This window comes from Moschus berezovskii, chromosome 20 (assembly GCF_049115385.1).
Source record: "Moschus berezovskii isolate FMDL1 chromosome 20, NW_MosBer_1.0, whole genome shotgun sequence".
Lineage (NCBI taxonomy): Eukaryota > Metazoa > Chordata > Mammalia > Artiodactyla > Moschidae > Moschus > Moschus berezovskii.
The window spans coordinates 22,634,316-22,654,417 of record NC_142479.1 but is presented as its reverse complement, the minus strand read 5'-3'; the positions used below and the strand labels follow the sequence as shown (position 1 = coordinate 22,654,417).

Here is a 20,102-nt window from a genome sequence, read left to right as displayed (position 1 = left end):
AAGATCTGTGTATATTTTGAAACAGTATGAAACATTTATTTTGGCAATGAGCTAAATTTAGTAAGTACTAAAAACCTGATCCACAGAGAAATCTGAAAACTCAGAGATTTTTACTATTCCTATTCATATGTTTCTATTACTTAATGAGGTTTTATGAGATTACATACTGTGAAAACTTAGTGGGTCACAAATAGCACCCACTATTTTATTCTGTCTTTTAATGAACAGAATAAAAATGTGAGATCAATACATGTGGTGTAAGTAAACTGCTGTTTAGTCACTAAGTCTGTTTCATTATTTCATTAATTCAGTTATATGTGCATAGGCTCTAAGTACAATCAATGTTGTTTGTAATATGGAATATGGTAAAAAAAGAAAGGTCCAAAAGTCATTGATACAATGACAGATAAGGTCTGTCGCAGGTTCTATGGCACTTCATCCACATTGTACCTTTCAAAAATTACATGTGAATGATCAGTTAAGTTTTTTCACATAAAAGGATAAACATGGAATATATAATATAATCTGTGAATGACACACATTTCAGAGTGTTGTGTATAAAATAGGAAGCTACCAGTCACATCTGGGTCAAGGTCATAATTAATAATGAATTTCTGGGGCTGCTAAGTCGCTTCAGTCGTGTCCAACGCTGTGTAACCCCATAGACGGCAGCCCACCAGGCTCCCCGGTCCCTGGGGTTCTCTAGGCAAGAACACTGGAGTGGGCTGCCATTTCCTTCTCCAATGCATGAAAGTGAAAAGTGAAAGTGAAGTTGCTCAGTTGTATCCAACTCTTAGTGACCCTATGGACTGCAGCCTACCAGGCTCCTCCGTCCGTGGGATTTTCCAGGCAAGAGTACTGGAGTGGGGTGCCATTGCCTTCTCCAATAATGAATTTCTACATGCACTCATATATTTATTACCAAATTTACCTTGGGGGGAGGGCAGTAAAACGTATTTTTGTAACTGTACAGTAGATATACAGTAATATGTATAAATCTAAAATATACATCTTGGAATTTTACAATGAACACACCCATTAACTGCCACCAAGATGCAGACAGAGAACATTACCAGAATGACAGACACCCCTCTGAGTAATTACTTCTTACCCCCAAACAACCACTGCTACTGACTTCTACTACAACAGATGTAGCTTGCCTATTTTGACGGAGAAGGCAATGGTAAGCCACTCCAGTACTCTTGCCTGGAAAATCCCATGGATGGAGGAGCCTGGTAGGCTGCAGTCCATGGGGTCGCTAAGGGTCGGACACGACTGAGTGACTTCACTTTCACTTTTCACTTTCACACATTGGAGAAGGAAATGGCAACCCACTCCAGTGTTCTTGCTTGGAGAATCCCAGGGATGGCGGAGCCTGGTGGGCTGCCATCTATGGGGTCACACAGAGTCAGACACGACTGAAGTGACTTCCGTTCTGTTCCGTTCCGTCGCTCAGTCGTGTCCGACTCTTTGCGACCCTGTGGACTGTAGCCTACCAGGCTTCTCCGTCCATGGGATTCTCCAGGCAAGAATACTGGAGTGGGTTACCATTTCCTTCTCCAGGGGATCTTCCCGACCCAGGGATCGAACCTGGGTCTCCCGCATTGGGGGCAGATGCTTTAACCTCTGAGCCACCAGGGAAGCCCTGAAGTGACTTAGCAGCAGCCTATTTTGAACTTCATACAAATGGAATTATAAAGTAGGTCCTCTTTTATTTCTGGCTTATGTATGTGAACATTATTGTCCATGTGATTCACACCTGCTCTTGAATGTGGCAGTAATCAATTTGTTGCCTTTGTATTAATATATTTCTTCTACTATTGGTGGACATGAGAGTTGCTTCTAGTATGGAGTTAAATAATGCTGCTATGACTATTCTTATACAAGTCTTTCTGAGCATCTTTCTGCTAGGTATAAATATACAAAATGGAACTGCTGTATTTCAGTGTATGTTTATGTAGATAGTGTCAAACACTTTTTGAAAGTGGTTTGTAACATACTATAAATTACTCTTAATATTGCTTTCATGTTGCCTATTCACAATAAATCTCAACTGAAAAAAAAATCTAAACTTTTTTCCTTTCCTACAGATTGCAAGTGCTGCACTCAATATGCCAGCAAAATTTGAAAACTCAGCAGTGGCCACAGGACTGGAAAAGGTCAGTTTTCATTCCAATCCCTAAGAAAGGCAATGCCAAAGAATGTTCAAACTACCACACAACTGGACTCATCTCATACACTAGGTAAAGTCATACTCAAAATTCTCCAAGTCAGGCTTCAGCAAATACGTGAACCATGGACTTCCAGATGTTCAAGCTGGATTCGGAAAAGGCAGAGAACAAGAAATAAAATTGCCAACACCCGTTGGATCATCAAAAAAGCAAGAGAGTTCCAGAAAAACATCTATTTCTGCTTTACTTACTAGGCCAAAACCTTTGACTGTGTGGATTACAACAAACTGTGGAAAATTCTGAAAGAGATGGGAATACCAGACCACCTGACCTGCCTCTTGAGAAATCTGTATGCAGGCCAGGAAGCAACATTTAGAACTGGACATGGAACAACAGACTGGTTCCAAATAGGAAAAGGAGTACGTCAAGGCTATATATTGTCACCCTGCTTATCAACTTATATGCAGAGTACATCATGAGAAATGCTGGGCTGGATGAAGCACAAGCTGGAATCGAGATTGCCGGGAGAAATATCAATAACCTCAGATATGCAGAAGACACCACCCTTATGGCAGAAAGTGAAGAAGAAGGCTCTTTAGGCCTTTTGATGAAAGTGAAAGAGGAGAGTGAAAAAGTTGGCTTAAAGCTCATCATTCAGAAAACTAATTAAGATCATGGCATCTGATCCCATCACTTCATGGGAAATAGATGGGGAAACAGTGCAAACAGTGGCAGACTTTATTTTTTTGACTCCAAAATCACTGCAGATGGTGACTGCAGCCATAAAATTAAAAGGCGCTTGCTACTTGGAAGGAAAGTTATGACCAACCTAGACAGCATATTAAAAAGCAGACACATTACTTTGTCAACAAAGGTCCATCTAGTCAAGGCTACGGTTTTTCCAGTAATCATGTATGGATGCCAGAGTTGGGCTATAAAGAAAGCTGAGCGCCGAAGAATTGATGCTTTTGAACTGTGGTGTTGGAGAAGACTCTTGAGAGTCCCTTGGACTGCAAGGAGATCCAACCAGTCCATCCTAAAGGAGATCAATCCTGAGTATTCATTGGAAGGACTGATGTTGAAGCTGAAACTCCAATACTTTGGTCACCTCATGCAAAGAGGTGACTCATTTGAAAAGACCCTAATGCTGGGAAAGATTGAAGGTAGGAGGAGAAGGCAATGACAGAAGATGAGATGGTTGGATGGCATCATTGTCTCAATGAACACGAGTCTGGGTAAACTCCGGGAGTTGGTAATGGACAGGAAGTCCTGGCATGCTGCAGTCCATGTGGTCACAAAGAGCTGGACACGACTGAGTGACCGAACTGAACTGCACAGATGATCCTAATGAATCTGTGGTAATTAGGAGCTTTGATAATGCAAACATATTAAGGTTGAATAAATTCAAGCATGAAAAGAGAAGAAAAGCTTTAAATGCTGAGTTCTGGGAAAAATACATATAGTTTTTACTACTGATACAGAATTTTAGAAGACAAAATTAGAATCTTTTTAAAAAACCAAAATTCTTATTTAAAAGCAATTAAATTCAACCCATTAGTGCTGGTAACTAAATATATATATATATCTCAAATATATATGAAATATATGCAACATCAAATGATAGAACACCAACTATGTTGTCTTCTTCTATCATTTACATATATGTAAATGTACATTATATATACATTTATAAAATATGCATTTATATACATTTATATATATACAGTATATGCACACAATGTAGTAAAGATGAGGAGACTGTATTTAACCATTAATTCAATAAATGTTTAGTACATGCCAAACACATGGAGCAACAGATGCATTGAATTAAATTGATAATCTGGATCCTCATAGAGCTCACAGTCTAATGGGAGGAGACAAAAACCAAAGAATGGGGTGGCAGGAAAGCTGTAATTTTAAATATGATAGCTGAAGAAGGACTGAGGAGAAAAGGTGATGTTTGATTAAAAACCTAACGGAGGTGAGGGAATAAGCCAGGCTAAGAATGTAGGGGAAGAAAGTTCCAGCAAGTTTTTTTTCCCTTGAGAGATAGAGAAATAATCTAGTGTGTATATGTGGGTGGTGGGTTGCAATTGGCAGAAATGCGGAAAGAAATGAAGACTCGGGAAGCCTACAATGATTAGGAAAGCATGAAAAACAAAAAAAAGTGCTTAGAGAAACAGAGTATAGGAACACCCATTCTACAGACTTAACGCAGCAACAAATGATAGAGCACCACCCATGTCGTTTCCAAACCTCCGTTAGCCACAATTCCTTCATCTTTTCTGCAAAATGATGACAAATAGTATCTATCACCATGATAATTTAGAGATAAAGCTGATTATGGGACAAAACTGTTTACACTGATATTACTAACAAGAAAAAAACCTGCATGCATGTGTGCCAAGTCACTTCAATCATGGATTGTGGCCTGCCAAGCTCCTCTGTCCATGGGGATTCTCCAGGCAAGAATACTGGAGTGGGTTGCCATGCCCTCCTTCAGGGGATCTTCCCAACCCAGGAATCCAACCCAGGTCTACCGCATTGCAGGTGGATTCTTTATCACCTGAGCCACTAGGGAAGTCCCTGGGAAGCCCCCAAAACCTGAGACTAGATGAAATAAAATATCTTGTCCAGTTTCTTACTCAGAGACTATGTGAGCTCAGTTCAAGCACAATATAACACGTAAGGCTTTCATTTAGTTTCTAATTTCAAAAAGAGAAGAGCAACATAGTAATATCAAGGAAGGAAGAGGGCTATAAAACAGGGAGGAGGGAAGGAAGGAAATCCATTAATAATTGAAAATCTATCAAATCTGCCTTGTACAACCAATTGGTTTACCAAATACTCCATGAAAAGAGGGTAATGGTAGATGAGGTCACTATTTCTGAATGCCAGTTCTTAACGTATTCTTGTCTCCAGAAAATAAGAGGAAATTTTTTAGTTATTTACACCTGTAATGGTCACCATAGCATTATTACTTATCTTAAAAGTAAAAGTGACGTTGCTCAGTTGTGTCCGACTCTTTCTGACCCCATGGACTAGAGCTTACCAGGCTCCTCTGTCCATAGGATTTTCCAGGCAAGAACACTGGAGTGGGTTGCCATTTCCTTCTCCAATGTGTGAAAGTGAAAAGTGAAAGTGAAGTCGCTCAGTCGTGTCCGACCCTTAGCGACCCCATGGACTGCAGCCTACCAGGCTCCTCCATCCATGGGATTTTCTAGGCAAGAGTACTGGAGTGGCTTGCCATTGCCTTCTCTGTTTCTCTCTCTATCCCTGCTTAATTTCTGTTGAAAAGAAACCATATGGTGATTTTTAGGAAGGCAGGCAGGCAGGCATCCACTCCTATCAGTGCCTGCCTGGCCTCTACTTGAAATAACAATGAACACTGTCGCCCAAGAAGAACAACAGTGCTCTAGACATTCAGGGAAAATGTCTGAGTATGCAAGATTTATTAGAAATGACACATTACACAAGTAATGCATTTTTCTTTTCTTCTCTTTTTCCTGTCTGAAGCCAGTATCTCCTCATGTGATCTCCTCATGTCTCACCAGAAAGGTTTTTTACCAAATCTTATTTGATGCTAGAGAGGGAAAAAAATCACCCTCTATTTTTAGCATTTATACTTGACTGTATTTTGGTTACAAGTAACTAATAAATAACTTTTATTTCCAGATTCAAACTGGAATTTAAAAAACAAAAATCATATGACAATCTGCTGTGTAATGTTAAGAACAAGAAAATGAGTCTGTGAATGAAAAAGAAAAAACTAAAAATGGTTGAGATAAACTTAAACATGCAAAGCTATGAAAACCAGGTCAGTACAGAATTTACAAAGCTGACAGGGACAGGAAATTTAAATACTGAAAACAAAGGATAAAGATAAATGGGAGCATCTCTATGATGAAAATGCAAATAGTAGGATTATTTCCTAAGGCTGAACCAATCATCCCACTAAACAAGTTTATAAATGGTCCTGGAAAAAGGAACAGAGCTTAAGTTCCAAATCTATAGTTGAAATTAGAATTTTAAGGTAGGAAGTGCCAAAATCATGGCAATAAATTTAAGGATCATGTAAACTTGAGAAGGAGGAAACATGGCAGGTAAGTTTCAAAGTGGACAACAGTAGGATAACATTTTTAGGGATTATTTAAATATAAAATGATGGATTACAAAAGTTTTAAGTTATGAACAAAGGAAAGGGAACTGAGAGTGGTCTCCCAAATAAACAGTTTATTAAAGTAAACAATTCATTAAAAAAATTAGCAAAATGCACTGCCAAACAGGTCTGCAGTTGTAGCAATCTGAAAATACACAAATATATTAATAGTAAAAAATCATGTGCAGTTCTGACAACTTCATGTTAGAAAAGATATAAAAGAATTAGATAAAGATACCTGTGGGAATTAAAATGATCAGAGTTTTGGGGACATTAGATACAAAAAGTAAACAATTATTTTCTCTAGAAAGGCTGAAAAGCTAACTGACATTTCTAAGTTACGAAAAGAGGATGAAAATTTATGAAAAGAGGAAAAGGAAAGTATTAAAAAAAAAAACTTACAATACTAGAATGAGGGTGGAACCTTTTACAACATGAAACAGGGAAATTTAAAACAAACGGAAGCACAGATTTAAATAACAGCCTATAAACTTACTGAAGTCTTTACCTCAAGAAGTAGTAAAAATATAAGTTTTCGTAAGTTTTGATTAAGTGTTGGATGAGGACCCTTATCAGGGAATGTGGAGAAGCAAGTCTACAGAGTACATGCCTAATTTTGAGGGGAGCAATGAATTCATGACCATGCCCACTTCCACATAATTCTTTAGTTTCAGAGCAGGACAGTCATGTTGTTACATTATAAGGCCCAAGACAGGAAAATGGGAAGAACACTCTACCAAGAAAAAATTCCTTAAATACTCAGCAAGAGAAAACTACAGATCTATTATGATAAACCAAGAACCTTGACTAATTAGAAACAAAAACACCTTTTGAAATAGGAAATGAGCAGTCCATGTTTTGAATTAACTCTGATCTTAGGTCAGAATCCCTAGGAGCATTCAGCAAATACAACTGAGGGTGGGTTTGTATTTAGTGTATTACTGACTTGCAAACCCATGAGCAAAAGCATAGTATACATGAAGTTGGTCAGTCCAAGTTTCAATGAAAGGGGCCTTTCTAAAGGCACTTTACAAAAGGTCTTTGAAACACACACCTGAATAAAATCTTTAAATAAGTTTAACAAAGGTAACCTAATGCCTGTTCACTGCTTGTCCCCCCACCCCATTCTGTAAACAGGTGTGCAAATGAGAAGAAGAGAGCAGACATATAACAAAATTATATTTTTCTCCAGTGTTTAAAGCAAACTAACAAGAAAAATCTTAAACATTACTCACTGCGCTCTGAAAATGACTGTTAACCTCTATTTCCATTTTTAAATCATCTAATTTCAACTAGAATTGCCTGCTCTTCAAAACAAATGTTTCTCTTCTAGAATATAAACAATTTTAAACTTCCATTATTCTGTAGTAGTCTTTCCTGTGAGAAATAATTAGCTTAAAATTTTCTGTCATGTTCTTTCCCCTAAATTGATTTTGTTACAAAAAAAGGGTAAGCAGAATAAAAATGATTTTTAGGAAGTTTAATTTAAATGTATTTATTAAATTTATATTTAAAATAAAAGTCTGCCCAAGATGAAGTGATTACAGAAATGAACAGGTAAAAACAAATGGATTTAGAAATGCACAATGAGCAGACAAGTTTTCCAGTGGCCATTCATTAGGCAGTTTGTGTCAAACTGCAACTCTCTTTCCTGTTAATACCACTCTAAGAATGGGTTAAAGAAACAGAAGAGTCAGAAAAGGAAGAAAGATCAAAAGTCTGGGAGTGGAATGGTGAGAATTCAAAATAAAGTGAAAACTTCCCGAGAAAGCAAATAAAATGAGGCATTAAGAATTCCACCATTACTATGCTACACGTGCTTAAAAAACTACAACTACGTAACTATTTTAAGTGCTACCTTTTCTTGTTGAATCAAATGTAAGTGACCTTTATGTACCAAAAGCTAACTGTGTTAGTAGTTGCAATATCCTGCAACAGAATCCTTCAAAAGAGACCACTTGGAATTGCTTAATCTTGATGGTACTTAGTGGTAAAATCATGAGCCAGCTCTGAAAGAAGATCTAGCAGGCCTGCCTTCTCATAAACTTAACGTTGTTGGGTGTGGTTGGTTGATTCTGAAAAGAGAAACTACAATAAGCCTTGGTAGCTTTGACACAGCCTTTAAATGATAAAATAAATGGGTTTAACATGTGTCTCTAATGTTTATTATGGTAAAGTTGATCAGTTTAACCCTTTGCAAACAAGCAAGGGATCATGAAAGCAGGAAGCTTTTCTGTAGAACTCCTGACGCAACACAAACCATAGCAGTTACTGCAAAGCTTAATGCAAACCCTCTAGAGTCCACGTTGACAAATTCTTTAACAAGCCCTGTGGTTACAGGGAAGCTGGTTTCACTCTGACTCACTCCTACTCAAACAGTTTACTGGAAATGAAGGGGAGGGGGAATTTTCAGAGAAGTCATGTGATGGCCAGACAAACCACAGCCAGTAAAGGTTCAAGAGAGTCAAAAACAGGTCCCAGCAACAACCGACACCCAGAGTGTTCGACTGGCACTAAATTATGTGAGAATGAGTCCTGTTGGGTTTCTGATCATCCACACCATGAAGGCTCTCATAAATCTCTGTATATATTATAAAAGAACAGATACTTCACAGAGGGAAAAACCAGCAGGCATTGACATGGTCTGCGCAACTACAAACATTTCATAGGAAAATGTGCTTAACAAAAAACGGCATCAAAGGAATGTTAAAGCACTTCAGTGAGTGTGTAAATAATCATTATTAAATGCTTTCCTGTTGTCTCTAACCTCAAATGATCAAACATATATTCTATCATTAGCAAAAAAAAAGTAAAATTAAAAACCCTTTAATTATCACCTGTCCTTTGAGGGGATGTTCACTGACTACACTACACTCAGTATCTTGTAATGACCTACAATGGAAAAGAATAAAAAAGTGTGCATATATATATACACACACACACATATAAAACTAAATCACTTTGCTATACACTGAAACACTGTAAATCAACTATACTTCAATATAAAAAAAGCTATTATCAGTATCCAAAAAAAGAGAGAACATTACAACTGATGAACTTTTTTGGTTATGTGTTTTCACTAAATAAAATAGTGTAAGTAACCTGAAATTTCTGAATAGGATATAGATCTTATTAAGTCAAAAAAGGGTATTTTTAGCCTCAAATATATTTAATACACACTAGTAAAAGATATCAGTATTTAAACTTAACTTGGGGACTTAGTTTCAATAAATCAGACTAAATGTAAGTGGCAAGTATTAATTAATTTAAATACTGCTGTCCTAAACAGAAGCTAAGAAAAGCTCCCTTAAACTAAAATCAAATCCAGAAATTACAAAACAGCTTTTGAGGAACTACTTAATCTAAGGTGATGTACAGATTCATGAATTATACCCAATAAAAAGACAAGCTAACCACGATAAATATGGAGGGGAATACTGTATTCTTTTAAAAGATGAAGTTCTAAGAAATTTAAATTTCTTATTTCTAACTCAATTCTCAATATTCTATAGTGATAGGAATAATAAGGAACGGTAACTTTCACAGTCAGCAACCTAATATCTTGGAAAAAAGAATCCAAGTAGCTAGGTCACTTGGACAGATGTCGTTTAGGAAAGCAAACTTATTCAAACCATATTCTTCTAAGTAAATATGTACAAATTCCTACCCTATTGGGTAACTTTTAAACAGAGAAATACCACAATCACCCCCAAGTTCCCATTCCCCGTTACTTCAATAACCCTGGCTGACCTAACCTTTTAGGGTACATGAAGCAAATAAGTTACTTTATTTTTTTCTAAAACTCTTTTATTTCAAATGTCTTTAATTTTTCTCTCCTTTGGTTATGCAGCTTAAAGAATAAACAAGTCACCACAATAACCTTCAATTTTTTCCCTAAAGCACAGAACTTTACAAGCATTGTTTTACTAAATGTGAATTAAAAATTACGTCATCTAACTTAATGATGTCTACTATATCATCTTCAACTCTTGCTTTCCGATGACTTTTTTTGGCTGCACCACGTGGCAAGTGAAACTTCCTTGACCAGGAATCAAATTCATGCCCCACTGCGGTTGAAGTGTAGAGTTTTAACAGGACCACCGGGGAAGTCCTCAGATAAACTTTTTTTTTAATGAAAGATTCTTTTAATTTATAGTGCTTTGTAATCAGATGAGTATTAAACTCAAAGACGGAAAACAATTAAATATTTTTTATGTAAGAGGATTTCTGTGTTGAAAATATTTTATATTTTATTTTGTGGTGAAATAAGATTAAATGCTCCCTTTTGACTGAGCAGCAACATGGCAGTCTGTCAGAATAAGCAAGCACCTTACCAAAGGTAGCAAAAAGGGAGACTAGAGGAAAAGTGGTTGATCCATGTTCTAAGAAAAACTGGAATAATGTGAAAGCACCAACTATGTCCAACATAAAAATATTGGAAAAACTGGTCATGAGAACTCAAGGAAACAAAATCACTGGACAGCAAGGGTCATGTTTCTGAAGTGAGCTTAGCTAATCTGCAGAATGATGAAGTTGCATTTAGAAAATTCAAGCTAATTACTGAGGATGTTCAGGGCAAAATTTGGCTAATTTTCATGGCATGGGTCCTGCTTGTGACAAAATGTGTTCCACGGTCAAAAAACGGCAGCCCATGAATAAAGTTCATGTTGATGTCAAGATCACTGATGGTGATGAGCTTCATCTAGGCTCTGTTGGTTTTACTGAAAAGCACAACAACCAGATTTGGAAAACCTCACACTCAGCACCAACAGATCTGCCAAAACCAGAGGATGACTTGAAAGAAGTTGTCAATAAACTGATTCCAGACAGCTTTGGAAAAGACATGGAAAACCCTTGCCAACCTCTTTATCTGCCCTATGATGTCTTTGTTAGAAAAGTAAAAATGCTTTTTTCCCAAATTTGAATTGAGAAAACTCATGTTTCATGATGAAGGTAGTAATTTTGGAAAAGCGACTGGGAAAGAGACATGGGCTAAAGTTGAACAAGCTGATGGGTATCAGTTACTAGTCTAGAAATCTGTATAAAATTCAGACTTGTAAGAGTGACCATAAAAAATCTTATTTGTGATGCTAAAAAAAAGTATGAATATTAAATGAACATGTTTCATGTAACTGTACATTTTCTCTCTTACCTGGTATTTCTAGTTCATTCAAAGAATCTACCACTTGAGAAGTATGTACAAGACCATGCAGGTGCTGCCAAAAATACTTCTTTTGTGGTCTCCTCTCATGGAGCTTTTTCTTTTTTTTTTTTAAACACGTGCCCTCTTCCAGGTGGATAATGCTGCTAATTGTACCACTTAGGGAGAAAATTCACAACTTTGCGCTGATCCAGAAAAAGCTGGCCTGGATAACTATGCAGTAGTATGTGACTGAGGTAAGGATCACCCCCTTTCTCAGAATCCTGAGGCTTTCTTACCAGTCAGGTCAAACTACAACCTGAATGAGAAGATTTTTAAGCAGCCAAGTTTCACGACCAGAGGTATTTTTCAGAAAATTGTTTTTGTTGCTTTATTTGGAAATAGATTGGGGGAAACAGGGCTGGAAGAGGAGATCTATTAGAGAGTCACTAGAAATGTTCAGGGGAAAGGTGATAAAGGCATTAACCAGCAGTACTAAGGGAAAAGAGAGGACGGATTTGAAGATACTGTGGCAATAAGTAGAATCAACAGGACTTGAATGATACTGGATATGGGAGGTGAGGATGGCATCAGAAGACTTAGATTTTGACTCCAAGTGATTATGAGGATGGTTAACAGAACAAAGGAGAAAAAATCATAAAGAGAATAATTAAACCTTGTGTGAAATAGTGCACAAGGCACATAAACAGCTCTCTAGACCTAACTTTCATAAATGATGCTAGAATTGTTCAAGGTCATAGGAAGCTACATTCATTCATGTCTACCTCCCACAGACATCTAGTAAAAACATGATAGGAAGCCAAGGGCAAAAGGAAGTCAGCTTAGTGGAAAAACACTGCCTAATCTTGCTCTTCTGTCACAATAATAAAGTAGGTACCATAAAGAATCAGAATTTAAATAAATGCATTAATAATCTTTTTTCCCTCCCCCCAATACCTATAGAACAAAATCCAACCATCATTCAAAACTGGAATTTAAGTAAATACTTAGCTTTAAAATTGTTACCTAGAAACAGTTTCCTATAAAAGCATATGCATCCTTTACCAGAGTTGGAGGGCACATGGTAAAGCAATGACAGCCAAGGTTTTTTTTTCACTCTTCCTGCTGATAAACTTAATTCTAACACAGGACTTTACCTTCAGAAATAAAAAACACATTTCCCACCTCATTCCAGTTTACTTCATTTGCTATTTTATCTAATTTGCTGTTCAAGCTATAATTGATCCAACTTTTTCATATTTTACTGACCTTGTCAAGTTGGGGGTTTTACAGAACACCATCAATGAGGAAATTCCAGCACCAAAGTCAGATAAACTTCTGGATCTTTATGAAACCTATTACTATAAAAACTTTCAAATCCCAATTGATAAACTACAGCTAAAATGATGTTAGGATTATAGATTACCAAATAAAAATCTAGTATCTTTTTATATACCATTAATAACTATCTACAAAAATACCCGATTTATAACAACAAAGCCTAAGAGAAAACTATCATGTTAAAATCACTGGGGAAACAGTGTCAGAACAATACACAAATAGGTAATGACTTGAAAAGGAGAAATTTAGATTCCTGTATTATATGATAGGTAAAAATATTTTAATACATAAAAGATTTAAAAGTGAAAGAATAAAACCATAAAAGGACTAAAAGGAAATGCACCGGAATATCATAATCCTAAGGGTTCAGGAAGGTAATTTTAGGCATAACTCCAAAAGGAAACATATAAAGTAATGGAATAAAGATAAAAATGTAAACTTCTTTATCTAAAAAGCAAAACATGGTAAAACACACAATAAACAATATGGAAAAATTACTGGTAGCATATGACAAAAAGAATCACCTTAAAAATGTCAATCAATAGGAAAATGAAAAATACACTAAATACAAAAAAAAAGGGGGTAAACTAAAAAAAAAAGGGGAAAAAAGGGTAAACTAGATGAAGGTTTTTTTTTTGTTTTTCTGTAGTTTCAAATTTTTATACAATAAACATACTTTGCAGTCATAAAGAAAATTATTAAAAAAACCCAAAGATATGGAAAATAGTTGATGACACTGAAAAATGTTCACAGCTTTTATATTCAAAACAAGTCAAAATAATAGATAGAATATGATTCACTTACAAATATTTATAGGAAAAAGAATGAAGGATGAAAAGATTTGATGAAAGTATACAGATATCAATTTTCTACAATAAGTTGTATATAATCACTTTGTAATAAGAACACAATTTTAAAAATCAGTATTAAACGTGTTATGATATATATGTTGAAAAAGAACCTAAGACTAATACATATGGTATGATTTTAGTTTTTATTAAAAAAAAAAAGTTACCCATACAAAGAAAATAGTCTAGAATATGGTAGTTATTACCCTACTTTGGGGAGTAGGTGTGTGTGGGTTTTCACTTTTTATTTTTAATACTTCTGGAATGTGTCAATGTATAAGCCTTAACACAATATGAAAATATGCAAACCTGGAAATAATAACAGAAGTAATAAGCCTAAGACAACTTTGTTACGAAAAACATAAAAAATGTTTGCAACATCACTGATTAAGAAATAAAGCTACAAAATTGTTGTAAATTTATCTGCATAGTGAAAATAAAAAACAAACACAAGGATGTATTCCAAAAGTGTATCAAAACAACTGAAGCATCTTACTTGGATATAGTAATATTCCACAGTGTTAAGTAAGAACAAACAAAAACAAAAATCTTATATCTGACAAACTTATTTCACAAAACTCTTCTGTGACTCATGAATTAAAACATCAGTACTCTCAGCCAATTTAAAATGTGGACACTGGCAACAACATGCCCCAACTATTCTTCACCCGCAAAATAAATAAAAGTTGGGATTCCCTCCTGGCTCAGTGGTAAAGAATCCGCCTGCCAAAGTAGGAGACGCGGGTTTGATCCCCGATCTGGGAAGACCCTACACGTAGTGGGGCAGCTAAGTCCACACACCACAAGTACTGAGCCTGTGTTCAAGAGCCCAGGAGCCGCAACCACTGAAGGCCTTGCACCCTGGAGCCTGTGCTCAGCAACAAGAGAGGCCATGGGGATGAGAAGTTTTTTACCACAACCGGAGAGTAGACCCCACTTTATATATACAACAAGAGAAAAACCTGCGAAGCAATGCAGACCCAGCACAGCCACAAATAAATAAACAAATAAGCATTAAAATAAATGAAAAACCTCATAAAGCCTCTTATCTAAACCTGGGGAGAAGTATGTAGAGACAGATATACCTATACACTGAAATCTATAGTAAAAGTCACAAAACAGATGGACACTGGTAAAAAAGGCATTAAAGGCAATAAAGAAAAGAAAAATCAAATGTAGCAGGAAGAAAAAAAATTTTAATCAGTTCTTCATTTTTTGTTGCATTAACCTGGATGAAAATGTTCCTATGTTGGCTTACAGTAAACAAAGTGCTAATCTCAAAGTCAGAAAAATGGTTTGCATATTGGCTCTGAGATTCCTGAGTGTTTCCTATTCAAATCAGGCAAAAAAATCTCTGCATCATGGCTGTCTTTGAGGCACTTCATTCAAGTGCCTTATAGATAGATTCTTACGAGATTAATGGAAAGAAAATTGATAGGAAAGATGACAAAATTGTTAGGGATGAGTTACTTTTATTATACTATTTTACTTATTATTTCTAGTTGATAGATGTTAAACTATAACATCTATAGTTATAAATGTTATAGTTAACTAGATGTTAACTATAATTTGGGATATAAATTTTAAATAAAAAGTTCATAAAGAGTATATAATTTCTGATGCTGTTCAGTCGCTAAGTTGTATCTGACTCTTTGTGACCCCACAGACTGCATGATGCCAGGCTCCTCTGTCCTCCATTATCTCTGGGAGCTTGCTCAAATTTCTCACTAAAGAACATGAAACAGAAGTATATATTTTGTTTACTTGATTTTTTATTACAAGCAAGTATGAAATTAGGGAATAAGAAATACACTTTACCCTAAAATAGTGATGGTAATTATTGGCTTTATAGGACAAAAACAGTTAAACCTCATGACCATCAGAAGTGTTGTGTACAACTCAAAACAAAGTAGAATTAGAGAAGATCTATTGTAAAAGTAATCAAAATAATTATGGTCATAAGGGATGAAGGAAAAAGATTACTATGCTAATGGTAGATAAAGATTTAGAGTCTTCAAGATGCAAAAGTCTTTAAGAGCTCAAATAATATGAATAAGATGAAACATGATTTACTTCATCAAATTCTAGAAGATCTGAGTTTTTGGAAGTTGAGCTCTTAGATGGTGACAAATTTACAGAATGCATTATTTACAACCCAAGTATCAAAAAAATGTGAAGAATGAAATGCCTCATCCAGCTAATGTTCTACTCAAGGCAGGGAGTTGCTATTCAGGGATCCATGAAAGGTATCACATAGAGTGACAAGGAACTCATTCTTTTTGGAAATAGCAATTCCATTTGTACACAATTAAAACTCACAAGAATTTTTAAAATTGAGCCAATATGAAAAAAAAATTGAGCCAATATGGGCCTCAGTAAGCTTTCACTGGCTAATTGTAAGACAAAGCTTTACAGTTTCTCACATGAGTATATCCTCCTGCCATAGGAGAGACAACTTTTTGTTATCCAACAGGCTCATCACTTTCCTCTTTCTAGCAAACATGTCTAAATTCCTTTTCTACAATTGCTCACATTACATGATGTCAAGATCAATTATCACCTCATTCTCCCTCCTAGAGAAATTCTAGTTTGTACAGTAAGCTTTCTATGTCAAGATGACCAAATAAGACCTTTTCCCCTGTGGGAGATTAAAGACAACTGCAAATTCTTTGCTTACTCCTCTAATTGAGAGGTGGGTCTAACTTCCCTTTCTGAATCTAAGCTGGATTTAGTGACCTACTTTGCACCAACACAATGTGGCAAAGTGACTAGGATTCCCAAGGTTATGTTACAAGAAAATCTGCATCTTTCAGAACACTTGCCAGAACTCAGGTGCCATGACATGAGGAAATCTAAGAAGCCCCATGAAGAATAACTTGAGGTCCTAAACCAAAAGTCCAGCTGAACTCCAAACTAACAGCCAGAATCAACTTACCAGTTATATAAGTAAACCATCTTGGAAGCAGATACTTCAACTGACAGTCAAGCTATTTTGCCCAAATTGCATAGCTGTGAGCAATATAAGCTATTCCTATCTCAAATCACTAAATATTGGGGTGGTTTATATACTCAGCAATAGATAACTGGAACACCGTTTATCTCAATAATAACCCCAAACAGAAACACTGAACTCTGTCTTTGATGAAACTAGCATTAATTAATGAAGACAGGGGCAGATGGAAAGAAAATATTGTATCTGAGAACCAGGAGTGAAAGACATGGAAAAGAAGCAGTGATTTGTATCAACACTATAGAACTCCACAATGGATCATCATCAGAACTACAGAAGAAATAAGGACAGGGCTGAAAACTAGGAGACTATATAAATAGTACTTAGCACTGTGAGACAACTTCCTGCCCCAGTCCTAAAGAACACGTCAACTACAGTCTCTAAACAAAGAAAACCAAAGGTTCTGGACTCAGGACCTGTTTGTGTCAGACTTACCACAAAGAAGGTTAAGTGAAAGTCTACTCAGTTAATGAAGAACTCTAACCTGCCTTCCACAGCTTAGCTTTAGAATGTCAGCAGCAAGGTTAATAATCCCTAGCCAAGAAAATAGAAGACCTATCACTAGAAAAACTGAACTATCCCAAAGGAAAGATGGATAGGAACTGATACACAGAGGTTCCAATAAACCAGGTGGCGTGCCACTCCTGTATCTTGCCTCAACATACAAAGCTCCCATTCAGCTTTATGTGCTTTATTTTTATATATAATATAAATAGAAAAAGAAGGATCACCAGGCTTTGGGGAAAGCTTCCAACAGGAAACAGACCAGACAAAGGGAAAAAAAAAAATGCCCAGAGTACTGAAAACTTGAAGAAACTAAATATCTTCAAAAAGATAAGCCATTTTGGGGGAAGTATAATACAAATTGCTTTTTGAAAATAAATTTTAAAAAAAGAAAATAAATACATAACAGTGGAAAAAATTTTAATATTAGATTATAGAAGAAAAGTTGAAGAAATTGGATACAAAGTCAAATGAGATAAATATTAGGAGGAAAATTATAAAGAAAAATAAAAAAGATATGATATAGATCCCAATATCAAAATAATAATTCCAGAAAGTAAGAGTAGAGACCAAAGATGGTAAATTGACACAAAAAAAATATAAGAAAGTTTCCCAAAACTAGAGGACATGAGGTTGACAAGTTTCCTGAGTGCCTAGCAGAATAAATTTTAAAAAGACCATACCTCGGACTTCCCTAGAGGCCCGGTGGTCGGAGTATGCAGGCCAACGCAGGGGACATGGGTTTGATCCTTGGTCTGGGAAGATTCCAGATGCCTCGGGGCAACTAAAGCCCATGCACCACAGCAACTGAGCCCCTGAGCTGCAACTACTAAAGCCTGCATGTCCAGTGCTCTGCAACAAGAAGCCTATGCAAAACTAGACAGCAGCCCCTGCTCACTGCAACCAGAGAAAGCCCATGTACAGCAATGAACGCCCGGCATAGTCAAAAAGTAAAAGAATAATAAAACTCGAGTTCTGATAAAAAAAAAAAAAAAAAAGACCCCTATCTCAGAAAATGAATCTAAAAGCTTCTAGAGAAAAAAACCAAAACAACCCAGAAGACTAACTACAGAGAGGGATCAGCATGGCATTGGGCTTCCCTGGTAGATCAGGTGGTAAAGAATTCTCCTGCAATGCAGGAGATCCAGGTTTGATCCCTGGGTTGGGAAGATCCCCTGGAGAAGGAAATGGCAACCCACTCCAGTATTCTTGCCTGGGAAATCCCATGGACAGAGGAGCCTGGTACAGACCGTGAGGTCCCAAAAGAGTTGGACAAGACTTAGCAACTAAACAACAAAATCAAGAAAGGGGAAGATAAGGGATCCAAATCAGGAGAAAAATAATAGTGCAGAGAGTTTTTGAAATAAAAAAAAAAACCCACCAAATACTGGAGTAGGAGCATGCAGGAATCCAGAGTGATGACTCCAAGAAAAAAACAGAGCTGATAAATTAATTTGTGTTACCAAGCAGAAAGTGATGCTGAGAAGAATTTCACAAAACTGGTAATAAGAAGAGACTGAAGAAACTATACAAATGAAAAAATGATTTGACTTCAACTTGCGGATTTTATATAGATAAAAGGTTTTGATATGTTAAATGACATGTAATAATTAGTGTCACAAAGGACTGAGGTATCAGTTACCACAAATGGGGATACTCAACCATCTATGGACATTGTTTCAGTAAATGAAACTTACTACCGATGCTGCCATTCTGAGTTCTGGTTCCAGCCTTACTTCTAAGCATGTAAAATTAGGCAAGTTAACCATTTCTACGACCAGTGTATTCTCTTGAAAAACGTCTGTTAGCCTTTGCCGTGCTTCATTTTGTACTCCAAGGCCAAACTTGCCTGTTACTCCAGGATCTCTTGACTTTCTACTTTGGCATTCCAGTCCCCTATGATGAAAAGGACCTCTATTTTTGGTGTTAGTTCTAGAAGGTCTTGTAGGTCTTGACAGAACTGTTCAGCTTCTTCAGCATTAGCAGTTGGGGCATAGACTTGGATTACTGTGATGTTGAATGCTCTGCCTTGGAAATGAACTGTATCATTCTGTCATTTTTGAGACTGCATCCAGCTACTGCATTTTGGACTCTTGTTGACTATGAGGGCTCCATTTCTTCTAAGGGATTCTTGCCCACAGCAGTAGATAAAATGGTCATCTGAATTAAATTTGCCCATTCCCGTCCATTTTAGTTCACTGATTCCTAAAATGTCAATGTTCACTCATCATCTCCTGCTTAACCACGTCCAATTTACCTTGATTCATGGACCTAACATTCCAGCTTCCTATGCAATACTGTTCTTTAAATCACTTGACTTTACTTTCACCACGAGACATATCCACAACTGGAGAAGGGGGTGACAGAGGATGAGATGGTTGGGTGGCATCACTGACTCAATGGATACGAGGTCTAAGCAAACTCAGGGAGACAGTGAAGGACAGGGAAGCCTGGCATGATGCAATTCATGACATCACAAAGAGTTGGACATGATTTAGTGACTGAACAACAACAACAAACCATTTCTAGATCTGCAGTTTTCTACAAAATCAGCTATGAAGTTTTGCCTCATCAGCCATTTTCACCTGACCTCTCAGCAACTGACTACCGCTTCTTCAAGCATTTCAACACCTGCAGGAAAATGCTTCCACAACCAGCAGGAGGCAGAAAATGCTTTCCAAGAGTTCACTGAATCCCAAAACATGGATTTTTATGCTACAGGAATAAACAAACTTATTTCTCATTGGCAAAAATGTGTTGACTGTAATGGTTCCTATTTTGAATAATAATGATGTGTCTGAGCCTAGCTATAATGATTCAAAATTCATGGTCCAAAATCATGATTACATCCGCACCAACCTAGTAATACTAAGATACAGGTTGATATATAGTTTTTGCTCAGGTGTCGAAGGCCTCAGCATTTTTTCCC

General features: G+C 36.5%; 1 protein-coding gene across 2 annotated transcripts in view; it reads right to left on the bottom strand.

Moving 5' to 3' along the window:
• Nucleotides 1–20,102, bottom strand: part of VMP1 (vacuole membrane protein 1) — a 120,635-nt gene that overhangs the window by 43,303 nt on the left and 57,230 nt on the right. The window lies entirely within an intron of this gene.